General features: G+C 40.2%; 1 protein-coding gene across 5 annotated transcripts in view; it reads left to right on the forward strand.

Moving 5' to 3' along the window:
• Positions 1-14,751, forward strand: part of lrfn5a (leucine rich repeat and fibronectin type III domain containing 5a) — a 110,989-nt gene that overhangs the window by 6,860 nt on the left and 89,378 nt on the right. For 2 of the 5 annotated variants that reach the window (XM_051389972.1, XM_051389987.1), the window contains exon 2: positions 14,098-14,153. The exons of 2 other annotated variants lie outside the window; for them this stretch is intronic. The gene's annotated coding sequence lies outside the window, so the exon portion shown is untranslated. Of the gene's footprint in view, positions 1-10,286; positions 10,306-14,097; positions 14,154-14,751 lie in introns of those variants that run through there. One more of the 5 variants, XM_051390004.1, reaches the window with a different exon arrangement.

Below are 14,751 nucleotides of genomic sequence, written 5' to 3' on the forward strand. Positions count from 1 at the left end.
AAAAAAAAAAATAAAATTCTTTTGTCATTCAGAAATATGTTTTTGGGCTTTTCGGGCTTCATATCCTGTTCGATTTATTAAGTTTTATCTTGTGGCTCTTTTGGTTGACCTGGACCAATGCTTTAGATTATCGTACATGTGTCACGTGTGTAATTAACATTCAATTAACACAAATTCAAGCCAGAATAATTGCAAATAAATTGGAATTTACACTGATTTCTTTTCATAACAAGTGTGCCGTGGCTTTTTTTTTAAAACGGACTAATTTTAACACGGTCTAATAACTCCATGATTATTAATTCCATATATTCTGTATGGAGAGAGGCATGCTTGCTGCTACGAGCAGTGGCTTTTTCTGCACTCAGCTGGCTGAATGATTTTCAATTCCGAAGGATGTTACATCATGTCATAGGTAATTTCACTTTAACTTGTTCTGCTGGAGGTTACCGAACAGCTTTCATGATCAGTTGATGTATATATAGCAGGTTTAGCATGGCATTTGCTGTTACATTGGTTTGCTTCATCCCTACTATAACTTCACACAGTATAAATTCCAGTTTGGCTCTTGCACAAGGTTTGTACGCAGTACCATAAACTCCATGTGTGTACATTAGCCAGTGTGCATGCTTTACCAGTGAGTTGCACACATATATACCTAACATGATGCATCAGTGCAAGAAAACAGATAACACTGAGAGGAATTCAGAATATTTCATTAGTGCTGTAAGCGTTCCAGCCTAAACAGGAGCTGGTTTCACTGTCATCATAGTATTAATTGTAAATATTGCAAGACACCAGGGGGATTCCACCACCAGACATGACACTCAGTCTACGAAACTGGCCCACACTCCACAAAACACTGCTTTAGATTACACAACCCAACAGTACAGTAGCTCTTTTGAAACAATCCCAAGGGTGAAATGTGTGAAACATCAGTGCAGGGGAAAGCGTTTTATAAACTGAGAGAGATGCTTTGTAGTATTGCCATTTGAAATTATTATGAAATCCCCTTTGTAGACAGCAGGTTTCAGACTGGGGCACAAACATTTAAAAACTATCCTCTCACACCATATGCATCCTTAACTTTCTACAGCCTTCTCTGCCTACAGAATGGCTGACAGACTTGCTGAGTTTGTGCAACTCTAGATGGCTGTGAGTCCTCAGCCTCTGGTAGCAAAGCATGCTGACGATGTGTGTGGTCTGTGTTTTCTGTAGAGCTGCATTTGTATGTTTTGCCAAACCGACATGTCATGTTCATTGTGCATGCTTTGGTGTCAGTTTAGTGTTTTGATTTGCCGTGATTTTATCTTTCAAGCTGAGTATCGTAAACACAGATCAGAGTGATTGAGAGTGTTTCCTAAACTCTCCAGGTAGTTTTGCCTTTTGATTAGAGGCTTCTTTGGCGCACCGACTGGTTGTGTTGAACATGTTTTTATTGTAGTTGCGCTGAATAAACTCTCGCTAAAATGTTATTGCTTGCTATAAAATCCTGAGAAAAATCAGCTAGTAGAAGAACAAACAACATCAAATGCTTGGCATAAAATGTAAGCACCCCAATCCACCGCCAAAGACAATGCTGGAGAGCACTTACAATGTGAACAAATAGAATAGTTTAAAATGGTTAATTACTCTGCAGCCCCGTTTCCTTTCAGTCTCATTCCTTCCGAGCAAGGTAGGCTCATAAAAGCCAGCAACATCCGGTACAGAAGACTATCCTATATAATCTGTGTGTGTTTGTATTGCTTTAGAAAATACTCCCTGTGGCCATTTCCATAAATAATAGTGCATTATCAACTTGTCAGGTTAAATAAGGAATAAAAACAGTAAATACCGCCCCTGCTTTCTTGCAGATGTGGTTGTAATAGTTGGAGCATTGAGAAAATGGATAAAGAGTTACAGGTAGCGGTGGATCTTTTAAGTCATCAATCAGATTCACTTTATACATTATACACAATACATTTAGAAGTTTAATGCCGCCATTAGTCTAGATATGAGACTCAGTGTAGTGTAATACACAGATTATGGACAGTGATTGAGGGAACTTAAATGCTCCCATTGGAGAAAATGGGTCAGTGCAACAGCAGAGCAAAGCCTATAGATTAGAATGGCACACATACAGTGAAGATAACCACAACTGTTGTATTGAGAGAAGATACTGAAAATGTTACAAAGAGATAAAAAAGAAGAAGAAAACTATCTTGACAATCATTGAAATAATACTTTTTTCCCTGCCATCACATTAGATTTAGAATGAAAAAAATACTATGAGAGTAAAGTGCTGACTTTAAGCTTTATAGTAAGAGTGATTGGGGGGTATTCACATCAGTACTGAGTGAACCGTGTTGGACTCTTAGCCCTTGGGGGACCTTTTTAGCGCATTATAAAAAAAGGCTACTATTTCTTGACTGTTCATCAGATGTGGCTATGAACACCTGAGAAGTAAAGCTGCAGTCAGCACTTTAACCTCATAGGCATTGTTCCATTTCAAATCTGATACACTGAAGTACACAGCCAAAACAACACTTGTTGTTATACTCTCCGACTGCACTGTATCACAGCCATTTTCTCCCCATATTTTCTCTATGTGCACATTCAGTTTCAGATAAGTTTTTAAAGCAAAAATGCCAACACATTTCACCAAAAATAAGATGTAAGATTCTTAACCATCATGGGAAACTACACTATGCAACTACTGGTTGAAATAGACATTTCTGCTCCATGGATAGTTACAGTATGCAGCTACCGCTGGTAGACATTTCAGGACCATGGACAGTTACTGCATGCTGCCATTGCTTGTAGACATTTCAGGACCAGGGACAGTTACTGTATGCTTCTACTGCTTGCAGACATTTCAGGACCATGGACAGTTACAGTATGCTTCTACTGCGTGCAGACATTTCAGGACCATGGACTTAAGTAGTTACAGCAGCGGTTCTCAAACTGGGGTCCCCGGACCCCCGGGGGTCCGCGAGGCATAGCTTGGGGGTCCGCAAAATAATTTGCAATAAATTATTAAAGTTATGCTGTATCATTAAAAATTGCCTAAGTACACATGGGAACCACTGCGCCAATAAAACAGAAATACTGATCCAATTACTCCCGCTTACATTAGCTTTGGGCCAATCAAAACTCTCAAAGGATTGTATCACGTGAATCTGACACACATCACTCGCTCGCATCACTTACAGCTCCTGCTGATGTCTAGCTAGCTAGTGGCGATGGATGCCTATTTAAGACCTTCCACTTCATCAAGTGATGCTAAGCCCAAACCAGCTAAACTGAGGAGATATGTTAACAGTTATGTCCATATGTATAGTCATTTGAAAATATAAGGGGGGTCCTTGGAAAATTTTCTTCCCTATAAGGGGTCCTTGGCCCCAAAAAGTTTGAGAACCCCTGAGTTACAGTATGCAGCTACAGGTTAAAGGTTTCAGGGCCATGGAAAGCACGGCAGCTTGAAGTAGACTTTTTAGGACCATGGATAGCTCAAGTATGCAGTTATAGCATTATGGCCAATTTCAGTCCCAACACCAAGTGATATATAGTTTTTTCAAATAACAAGAGGGCTCAGTATAACCCCAGGATGTATAAAGGATCTCAAACACAACAAGATATATGGTTCCCTGGTAGTTTTCACTGAATCCTTTTATGGAATTCTGTGTAAACATCCATATAAAGCATGTATCCTTTTTTTACCTGTATATCCTGAGTTATGGATCAATATCAAAAAGGTTAGCACTGTCTTATTTGGGTTGTTGTAGAGGCACTTTATGGATTTATTGCCATCTTCCTTAGTTAATTGGTCACAAAATATTACTTATCGTCATTAAGAACAACAGCATCATCATTGGTCATGATGATGATGATTTCTTAAAAACCCTGCCTGTCAATAGGAGGCTTTCTGTCATTCTAATTGTTCAAATAGTGTGATGTCATAATCAGAAAGACGAGTAGGTCATCAGTAATGAGTGGTGTTGTTTTTTGGAGCAGCAGACGGACTGAAAACTGAATGGATTAAATGGTGCATTTAATTAAGAGGCTTGGGATCAGGATGTCAGAGATCAGTCTTGGCCCATGCCAGCAGTAGCTACATTTAGCCTAGCTTGTTAGCACACGCCATCTGTTCACACACAGATTAACGCTACACAGCAGGCGCTAGCTATGGGTACATTTTGTGGTTCAGCACTGTATAGGCTGCTATTCAGTGGACCTTATTCCCTCAGAAAGTCTTTTAGCCCAGTGATTCAAACTGAGGATGGTGCATGGGGTTGCGTTTGTTATTATTTTGGAATTCAATTTAAACCACAATGCAAGGTGGGACTCTTTGTAGTGTGGAAACCTTTAATTTCACCTCCCTGTGCACTGCTTCTACCTTCCACACATATGAGATACTGTGTGTTTCATTAAACCATATGTTAACACAATATCTGTCAGTCAGTGTAGGAGGTAGCATATGTATGTTTTTAAAAGGAAATGAATCATTTTGAATCGGGGTCCTTTTATATGTGGTTTTCAGCTTTCATCTTATAGCTTTTCATCAATATATATATATATACTGATCAACTGCCATTGTGTTCCTATTAACAAAGTAAAAGCCATACTTTCACTACCAGTGTTTTGTGGTTTAGTTTCCTTTCAATAACTTATTTTAAAGTTACACATGAGTAACACTGTGTTATGGTGTCTTTGCTTTGACATCAGATCTACAGTAGGTTGTTTGCTCTGGCTAGTTAAGGTTTAGCCATCTGCTTTACACGCAGGGATGGCTTCCAAATCACTGCATCCCACTTAGCTAGCCTTTACACCAAATACTATAAAAAGCAGCCAGCTAATCCTAGCTGTTGGCAGTGTTTATTTATTTTTTATTCTTTCTACTTGGCACTAACCTGAGCTCAGCAAGCTGCTACTCACTAACAACCACTCCAAAATCTGATGGCCTGATATATTTGGCTGAGGGATATTGACATGGTTTGAGGCAGTTGCCAATACATTGGAGAAATTTAGATGATACTCTTATGATATTAAGCAACCAAGTGAATTATTTTTGAATAAAAACAACCTACTCGTGGGGGGCAGAACAGCGAGACTTGAGCAGAATGAATGAAAGTGTCATTGAGCTGTTTGTTTGAAGATGAATTAGATCAGAAATAACTGTTGCAACAACCCTACAGATAAGAGAATGGGATGTCAAAATAAAAGACTGTGGGTAGGTCCAGTGATGAATCACTTTAATCCAGGCATTGAGTCTCAAATAGCAGCACATGAAACAACTTGACTGTGCTGATCCTGTTGGCATTGGTTTCCTTCGAAGCCCTGTTTTTTTTGCGGTGCTTTTACTGTTAAGCTCTATGAGATGAGCCCCCACCTCAGAGGCCCCTGGTTCCACCTAGCACCCCCTCAGACACACACAGATATCCGGATGGCCTCTTTGTTGTGATATCCCTCCATCAGTGGATAAATAAATATTAATACATTATAATATTCATATCACGCAGGCATTTTCTCTATTACATATCACAGGCTCTGCTGAGGGGCTCCCTGACCTTTTGGACCCCTAGTCCTGTTAAGTAATCCATCCATGCTTAATCCCTTGGTGATGACATGATGACCAGATAACAGCAGATCTGCTGAATTCGTTTGCTTCACACAATAAATGGGAGTTTGACCTTTGGTCTGCTTTTATATGAGCCTTCCTGGGTTCTTTAAATCCATTTACAGTAAGCTGATTATTGTTTGAAGTAGGTTGCTTGTATATACAAAATTAAATGTTTTATTTTCTAAAGACTGTGTGCTTTAGTGTTTAAAAATTAAGAATTAAAACTACCATCTGGTGTCTTTTTTCTTATAAACAAACATTTACATTCAGTTTCTCACCATAATGAATCGTGTGTATCTTTCAGGCAAAATAAACACTTTTTAATGAATTTGGTTCCTGATAAAAAAAGGAAAAGACGATTTTTGGAAGAAACCTGGATTGTTTACATCCATGTTTGCTAGCTTGCAGTCCTTTGTTGGTGCATTCCTACGTTTGTTTCCACGTAACTGCCACCAGCTGTCGACCAGAACTGTGGATCACATAAGCAGAGTGCATGTCTCTGTGTGCATTTAATGACATACAAGCAGGGACTCACTCTTAACACACTGGTCCATAGTGCTGCTAGTGTTCTGATACTCCGCTGGGTGCCTTTAAATGATTTACTAATCTAACTTATGAAGATTCAGCTTTTCCCTTTTCAGCTGGTGACCAGGACGTCTCATTACAAATCATCTTTCACTTGGGAATTAGAATTAGTCACCTTTCATTGTAAGTAGCACTGAATGTGCCTGGGTGCACTGAGGTATATTGTGCCATGTGAACCAACAATGTGACTGTGACAAATGATCAACTTTTTGATTTCCCCAGAATGTGTGTATTCACACATTAAAAGTTCCCGCAGGGGCTCGTTTGAGTGTATATCAAATTAATATAAGTCACCAGATTCTCTCTGATTCAACCTCTTCTGTTATTCAATGGGATAAGCTAATGAACCTGTGTGTGTGTATTATCCCCTTAGGGGCTGTTTGTCCCTGATAATGAGCTGTCAGCTGTTAAATATAAGTTGCTCTTGCCTTTGTCCATATGCTCTACTATATAATTGAGCCTCCCCTTCAGGAAAGCAGGATGAGGCAGGGGTGGCCTATGTAGACACGGAATTTCACGTCTTTCCCTATATTAAAACGATAGGGTATGAGGTCGGAAATTGGCGGAGTGGCCCTTTTAAGCCTGGTTATTATGACTTATGATGTGCTTATCCAACAGTATCAGTAGTTTACGGTATACGTTTCTGTGCAGAAAGGGATGAATACACACTATGATTAATGGATAAGATACAGAGAGTAGTAGAATTAGGATTCATAAAAACACAAACACTCTTAAACACACTGTAAGAGCTTCTCTGTGAGCACTCACAGACTGCAGATACAGCATGCACACAAAACATCTACTCATGTAGAAGTATATGTGCGCGCGCACACACACACACACACACACACACACACACACACACACACAAACTCAGCAAGTGGGCTGATAAAAAGGATGTACAGCATTACCGCAGCTGCCCTCTGGGAGCTAAACCAAAAGCATGACTCAACCATTTACCAGCACCACACAATGAGTCAGCACATTTACAAGAGATGGACTAGTGAGACATAGTGTGACATCCTTTCTACCTGTAAACAAATATGTGGACATTAGTGCTTCCTGTATGATATTCATATATAATATACATACCGGTGCATAGCTGAAACAAGTGCTGTAACTCATTTGTTTCTCATGTGCATGTGTATACTTAAATACTATTATGAGTATTTATATGTCAGTTTATAGTGTTCATACAACTATTTTAAAATATTATGTTTTGAAAAGGACAATGTGAGTTGTTCTGTAGTACAATTCTTGTCTACGTCTTGCTTTTGCTGACCTCTGGGGGTCTACCTTCTCACCTTGCTGCAGTGATAGACAAGTGTACTGCTTGCTGTGTAAGTACACTGTGACATCACTGTTAGTTGTGATAACAGGTGTGTTATGTGTGACAAATCCTAGAGGGATTCTAACTCATCTTAGCTGTTCTTTCTAACATTTCTCTCTTGTTGGGGGCTTTTCGTAACTAAATATATATAAATATATAAATATATGAACATTTAAGGCCAGAAGCAGACATTGGATAATTTGAAATCAATTTTTAAACGCCACTTGTTTTTCAAAGCTGGGCACCATTCTTATTCTTTCTCTGTTTGCTGGTTGAGCTGAAATCTTTAGCAGCAGGGCTAAAAGTGTTCTAACTGCCTCCACTTTGTCATTTTTGAAACTAAAGCATTTTACCATGCTGCGAATATACCAAAGCAAGCACAATAACAGTTACTTATGATTCATCCAGCATGATGTGAGCCACATGAAGTCACCTTGGTTTTTTCAGTGGATTAATAGATTCACTGAGACTGAGAGTCACCCACTGGAAGGATAACAAGGCCTGAGGTAATCAAATAATAAGCAACTAACTGAAAGTTAAGGCCAAAATATGAGTTAAAAGTTTAAATTTAAAAGTCTCAGCAGAGACAGTTTGATGTCAGCAGGGAGGTTATTATAGAGGAAGAGGCACTTGCCTGTCCTTCCAAAACATCTTGAAACCAATCACATCATCTCTTGAAGCAAATTCAGTCCGTAAGAGACACAAATCCGTCATGTAGAAACCACCAAGATTAAGTTAAATACTTTTTTATTGCTCTATATGTTGAGTCAACGCGCCCGCTGTTGCAATTTCTTGAGGAAATTGCTTGGCAGTAATAAATGCACATTTGCCCAGGTCAGAAAGAGCTGTGTGCTGATGCCTTTTTGCTAGGTGTGAGTTTTACTGAGTCCAGGTATATTGCAACCTACAGTGAGTCACAGCCTGTGACCCAGTTGAGCTTTGTCGCTCAGCATGACCTCATTCTGACTGCACAGTAAAACAAATCTGATGCTACTGCAGCTGTTTTAGTTCCGCACAGCACGACAAAATGCATATCTTATCTCGAGCATTTCAGATGATTTCTCCTTGATTTATTTCCCTGGATTTCACTGCACTATACAAGCAATGTTGGTACTTTCAAGGCTGTTTAGTGATGTAGTATAAATGCATTCAGTCATAATAAGCTACCTGACTTTGCTCAACCAATATTCAACAGTATTTTAAGACAGTGACACAGCGGAGAATTGTATTGCCTGTGTGTGTGTGATCTCAGGTGATGTCGAGCTTACAGACAACAGGCTAGTTGGCCTTAATCCTGCATCAGAACACATGTACAGTGTGTGTGGTTGCATTAGATGTGTCATGTGTAGCACATTAACAGGCATGCACGAGACCACGCACATACGCACAGACACACAGTATGTGGTGCGATAAGCTTGTTAGCGAGGCTTTGGCTCAAAGGAAATATCTGATTGTGCTTACAGTATCCAGGCAGAGTTTGTTCCTCTGTGTGTGTGAGATGTGTGTTGGGTGAGGGTGTGGTTGGGGGGTGGGGGAGATACAAGAGGAAGGAGTGTGCGTGATTGTAGAGATCAAATAAAAGGGAACGGGAAATCCTCCAACATACCTCAAAACAAGTTGAATTTAGCTTAAAGATTTTGTCAGAGGTCACATTGAGGAAATTTGAGCATGCTTAATATACGACAATAAGTTGGTGAACATAGTACACATTATACCTGCCAAACATCAACATGTCAGTGTTGAGCATGTTAGCATTTAGCTCAAAGTCTTGCTGTGCCACAGATAGTAAAGGCCCACAGAGCTGCAGGGTGCTTAGTCTTGTTCCATTAAGTTTTATTTTGCTTATGGTGATGGAGCTTTTCAATATTTTGCGATGCAAACAGGTTTACAGGCATAAAGAGAAGGAAATCCACGCAGAAGTCATTGTGGGCTGTTTACAGGACCCATATCAAACGAGGAATATTTTCATCTTCGGATCAATAGTTGAAAATGAGTTTACATTTAAATGTAGTCAATGTTTCAGTGTATTCTGTAGACAACACTATCATTAATCTACCTTGTACGGCAGTAATCTTCTTTAATCTGATTGTTTTCATCAGCCTACCTTGTACTTCAGGAACCTGGGAAAGATTTTGGCAACATAACACTGCCAGCAATCCTCGAGGACCAGCTTTAATCTTGCTATAAGCCACTGTTGAGCACCGTCACCAGAGTTGGTTAAACATGCATGGATTACTTTCCGAAAGTATTTATTTACCCTGCTTCCTTTCCTTTCCTGTCGGTATCAACATATGAGCCTTTGTGGAGGAAACTTGTCTTTTTAGTGGCACATTCTGTTGCTGTCAATATCATATCCCTCACTTGAGTTTTTTTGGCGGCTAAATTCTGCACTCTTTTCTAATCTTTCCCCCATCTCTACTTTGTCTTTCCGATACGTGCGACAAGTTGCTGTTAGAAAGAAAGACATCACAGTGTGTGTGTGTGTGTGTTTGTTTCTTTGTGAGTGTGTTTGTGCATGCGTGTGTGTGTGTGTGTGTGTGTGTGTGATCATTATGTCGTGATCTGAAGCCATCTGGGTTGGCTGGCTCATTTGCATATCTGGTGTTAACCATTATAAATATTCATGACCAGGGTCTAAACTGGTATGAATATTCATTTTGCCTGCAGGCCGTAGACGGGTGGAGTGGCTGTGATTCCAATCAGCGGAACAGAAATTAACTCAACCTTTTGTGTGGTGGACGAGAACACTTGATGATTGCCGTGGGCCCCTCGGTACGCTTGGTGAGCTCCATATGTACGTGGATTATTACATTTGCTTTAGTCATATGGTGGCCATATTTGATGTACATCGTATTTGGGAAAACGGAGCCCGCAAGACAGAGAGGCAGATGGAAACAGAAACAAACTCAACTTGTCTTGGGACAGAAACATTTAAAGACACTGAAATTACTCTGTGAAGTGAGGGAGACGCTGCAGGGCAAACTATCCACCAAAGTCCAATTCAGAAGCAGCAGCAGCAGGATTAAAAGGCACAAAGATGGCACTGAGCCATTGTATGAGCAAACGTGTGACACTGTCAAACTAACTAGGCTGAATTCTTAATTTGTTTGTTCACACCACTGATTGCTTGTTTGACAGTTGCTCAAGCTTCTATTAGTTCATCTGAACTGTCACTGTAGCTGCAAGCTACTGCGTAAATTAACCAAATAAAATAAACTGAAAAGAAAAGAAAGATAAGAAATATATTTAACATTAACACAGAGACATTCACAGTTGCCGTCATGTTTCATTCCTCTTGTTGTGGCCTGTGATTTGGACCTTGACCAGCTCTGCCTATCATGGCAATATCAAAGGGAAATTTGAAACTATGTTTAACTTTTTTTCATTTTTATCCAATGTGGCTGGTTCTGTCTTTGAAGTGTTGACTCTGTTCTGTCACGACTTTGGATCGGTTGCCTTTGTGTTTGCCTTTGGTGAAATGACAAACAGGATGATTATGATGATAACGTGTGTGAAAATAGCCACAAGAGAACGAATGCTGTCTGGAAAGAAATCACTCAGACATATCATCATTGATTAGTAATAAAGTATGTGGCTTTTGAAATCACCCCTCGAAATATCCCTTTGAAGCCTGAACCCAGGCCCTGAGGTATAGTAACCGCGGGCCCCAGGAGGCCCAGTACTCCCATAGGACCCCATCTTTAGCAATGCAAAATAATGCAAAGAGACATCGCTCCTGTGTGAATTATATTAAAGTGAAATAGATCTTCACATAAAAGACAAATTTCATCAAAGGGAAGGAATCCTGGCTGGAGCTGAGGTGAGACAAGCTAACAGCCACCGCGGCTGACTCTGATAGGCTGACGCAATCAAGCAACCACACTCCTCCACATATTAGACGTTTCCTGATTTACATCAGGTAAAACTGAATGTTTGATACAGTTTATGGTCATGCTGCCATAACCGTAACAGGCATGTACACTAGTTACCTTTCTAGATGTTATAGTAGGAGTAGTATATGCATTGTGAGTGGTGGAGGTTTCAAGTGGCACGTGCATAAGGGATTCACAGGAAACAGCACGCGTTCTGGACTTAAGAGCCAGCGCTTGCAAAACATATTTGCATTGGTTCAAGACAGCTATATTGATTTATAAAGAGGATATCACATTTTCATCATGTGATTCTAAACAGATACACAAGTTGCTCATCTTCCTCTGTATTTCTGTATCCAAGACACACAGTGTAGGGCAATAACGTCACTACTGAAATAAATAATGAATTCAGTACGAGAAATAAACATCTTCAGTTGATGCCTTGAAAATAAAGGTGTGTGTGTGTGTGTGTGTGTGTGTGTGTGTGGGGGGGGTACATCAGTATTCAGGAGAGAGGGATTAGGAAGTGCCAAACTATTATGATCTGTCATCTCCAATAATACACACTCATACACACAGCATTGTTTTCCATCGTTGTGGCGAATACTGATAAAATGGTAATTTAAGACGGTCTCTCACAGACACACACATTTACTCAGATACACCACATACTGAGATATGCACTACAGAATGCAAAATAGTGAAACTCACACTTTTGCGTGTTTTCACGCTTCCACTTCTTTGGATCACTCCTGATTTTTCTCTCTTGTCTGACAGAGACGTCTCTACGCTAAGAACCAAAAAAAAAAAATCGATGCAGGAACAAGTGATTGTTTTCGGAAACATGGCGTGACTATGGCGGTTGCCTTGTGTCTCTGTTTGTGTGTGTAGGTGCACACGTGTCTGAGCAGAGGAATCTAGAATGAGTTTAACTCACAAATGCTGCACACACATGCACACAATCCCAAGTGCTTTTAAAGAAAACACTAGGGGGGAGAACAAAGAGCCTCCTTGAAGAATAGACATGAATTATTCACTCCATCAGATAAGAGGACGGAGAGGGAATGAGAGAGAGAGACCTGGGGAAAGTAATGGAGAGAGAGAGAGATGGAGATGGAGCGTGGGTGACTCAAAGAAAGAGACAGACAGATGGATTGACAAGGACAGTTAGGGTATTATATTGTATTAGCAGTAACAATGACAGAGACATTGAGATGGTCCCCAAGAGATTTAAGATAAAAGGACGCAGCTTGCAATCATCTAAACCATGTCTAAAAATCCACAGGGTGTAACAATATTAAATAGACTCAAATAAATAAATAAAGCAGCTCCCTCCGCGTCTAAACACATGGCACTACTTATCTGTAGAAAGCCAGATGCTTTGGAAATTAGGGTCTTTTTTTGACTCAAGGGGTGTTTTTGCTACCTGAAGACAAGAGTTTATCCTGTGAAAATCCACAGCCAGCAGCAGTTAAGCTGCGGCATCTGTGCTGCTTTCCACCCAGATACGCTTTATCAGATCCAAACACAGTTCCACCTTTTATTCTACTCATAATGCAGTGATGCTGTATACTTCAGTAACAGCATGCAACCCAGATGCTTTATCCAATATGAGGAAACTAGTAACCAGTGACTACGGCGCTTCATCAGCTGCAAACAACTGTGGTGATCTGTGCTGTGCTGCTGCAGCGATTCTGTAGTGGCAGGAAGTAACTGATTACATTTAGTAACAAGGTCTTGTTATCAGTTTCAACACATGCTAAATAAAGATGTGACATGTGGGTTTGGAGGCTAGCTGGGCTGCTTAGCTGAAATGCTATTGCTATTGAGTAGTTAGTACAGTAATCGTGTCAATAAGTGATATAAGAGGAATTGATTACACTGATGCTGATCTGTAAACTGTCCCTTTTTGGAGACAGTTTTGATTGTGTAGTAGGGCTGCAACTAACGATTCTTTTCATTATCGATCAGTCTGTCCATCATTTTCTTGATTAATCGATTAGATGTTTGGTCCATAAAATGTCAGAAAATTGTGAAAAGACTGTGTTTCCGAAAGTCCAAGGTGACGTCCTCAGATTTCTTGTTTTGTCCACAACCCAAATATATTCAGTTTACTGTCACAGAGGCCTAAAGAAACCAGAAAATATACACATTTGACGGTGAATCAATAGTTGGTGATTCATTTTATGGTGGACCAGTACTTGATTAATCGACTTATCGTTGTTTTTGTTTTTGTTTTGCTTTACCTTGCCTTCATTACTTGTCCTGTTCATGTTGCCACTTTATTCAGGTAAACATGGGGTGTTTTACCCAGGATGTGGAAGGTTTTAGAGAAGAAATAATAGTCACGTAGTCTTGTATTACTGTAGCAAATTACCAGGAGGGAGACCGAGAAAAACGAATGAGATAAAAGAGATTAGAGGACAAACAATTGCAGGAAAAACTTTGCTATCTTATCCTTTATTCAGTCGCAAAGATAAGAAGGAGAGGCTGTAACAAGGGCCGAAAAAGGAAGGGAAACAAAATACTGGAGTGATTGCAGAGCCAGATTGAATTTCATCATTTATTCAATAGTCCGGGAGAATGGCAGAGAGAGAGAGGGAGAGAGAGAGAGAGAGAGAGTGAAAGGGCCTGAGAGGCTTTAAAAGACCCTGTAATAAGTTTATGATCAGGTTTCCTAATCTTCTTTCTCCATTTCATCCCTCAACCATCAGCTCCACAGCTGGCAGCCAATCACTTGGGGAGGCGGGCCCTACAGTACTACAATGAGGTAATTTTTATTCACTTGTGGTGTCATTTCTGTCCCTAGTTACATTTAACCTAATTCTCATTTGGGGGGAGACACAAAGCGGCTAACTTACGAAGTGTGGCATCAAGTAACAGAAAGAGCTTCACTGATGAGAGTTCAGAGGACTAGGTATCAGCTCGGTCCCTGGTCAGAACCATAAATGGCTCCAGTCTGAGGACTAAGGGTGACTGTTCCTATTCTGTTAGTACCACACTTTGTAGTCTCACTCAATGTCCAGCCCACGGCATGATCTGATTGGTTGCATGTCACAAGTAATAGCATCAACACTGAAAGCTGCTGTGCCACAGACAGGCTGGGACTGGAGTTGGTCCTGTGTGTTGAGGGGAAGCCAGCAGATATTTCTGAAGTTGCAATCAACATCCCAGTCTTCCCAGTTACACCAATGAAAATGCCAGCGGTCACAGCCAATCAGTCACTCTTCCAATCATTGCACTTCAGAGTAAACCACAGCACCCATCTGTCTTGTCAATCACTGAATTCACTGAAACTCTGCATTAAGTTTAGATAATTACTTCATAAAGTAAGTGTATGGTTAAATCTGGTCTGTGGTTCACATGGG

Source organism: Dicentrarchus labrax, unplaced genomic scaffold (genome assembly GCF_905237075.1).
Source record: "Dicentrarchus labrax unplaced genomic scaffold, dlabrax2021, whole genome shotgun sequence".
NCBI classification, from domain to species: domain Eukaryota; kingdom Metazoa; phylum Chordata; class Actinopteri; family Moronidae; genus Dicentrarchus; species Dicentrarchus labrax.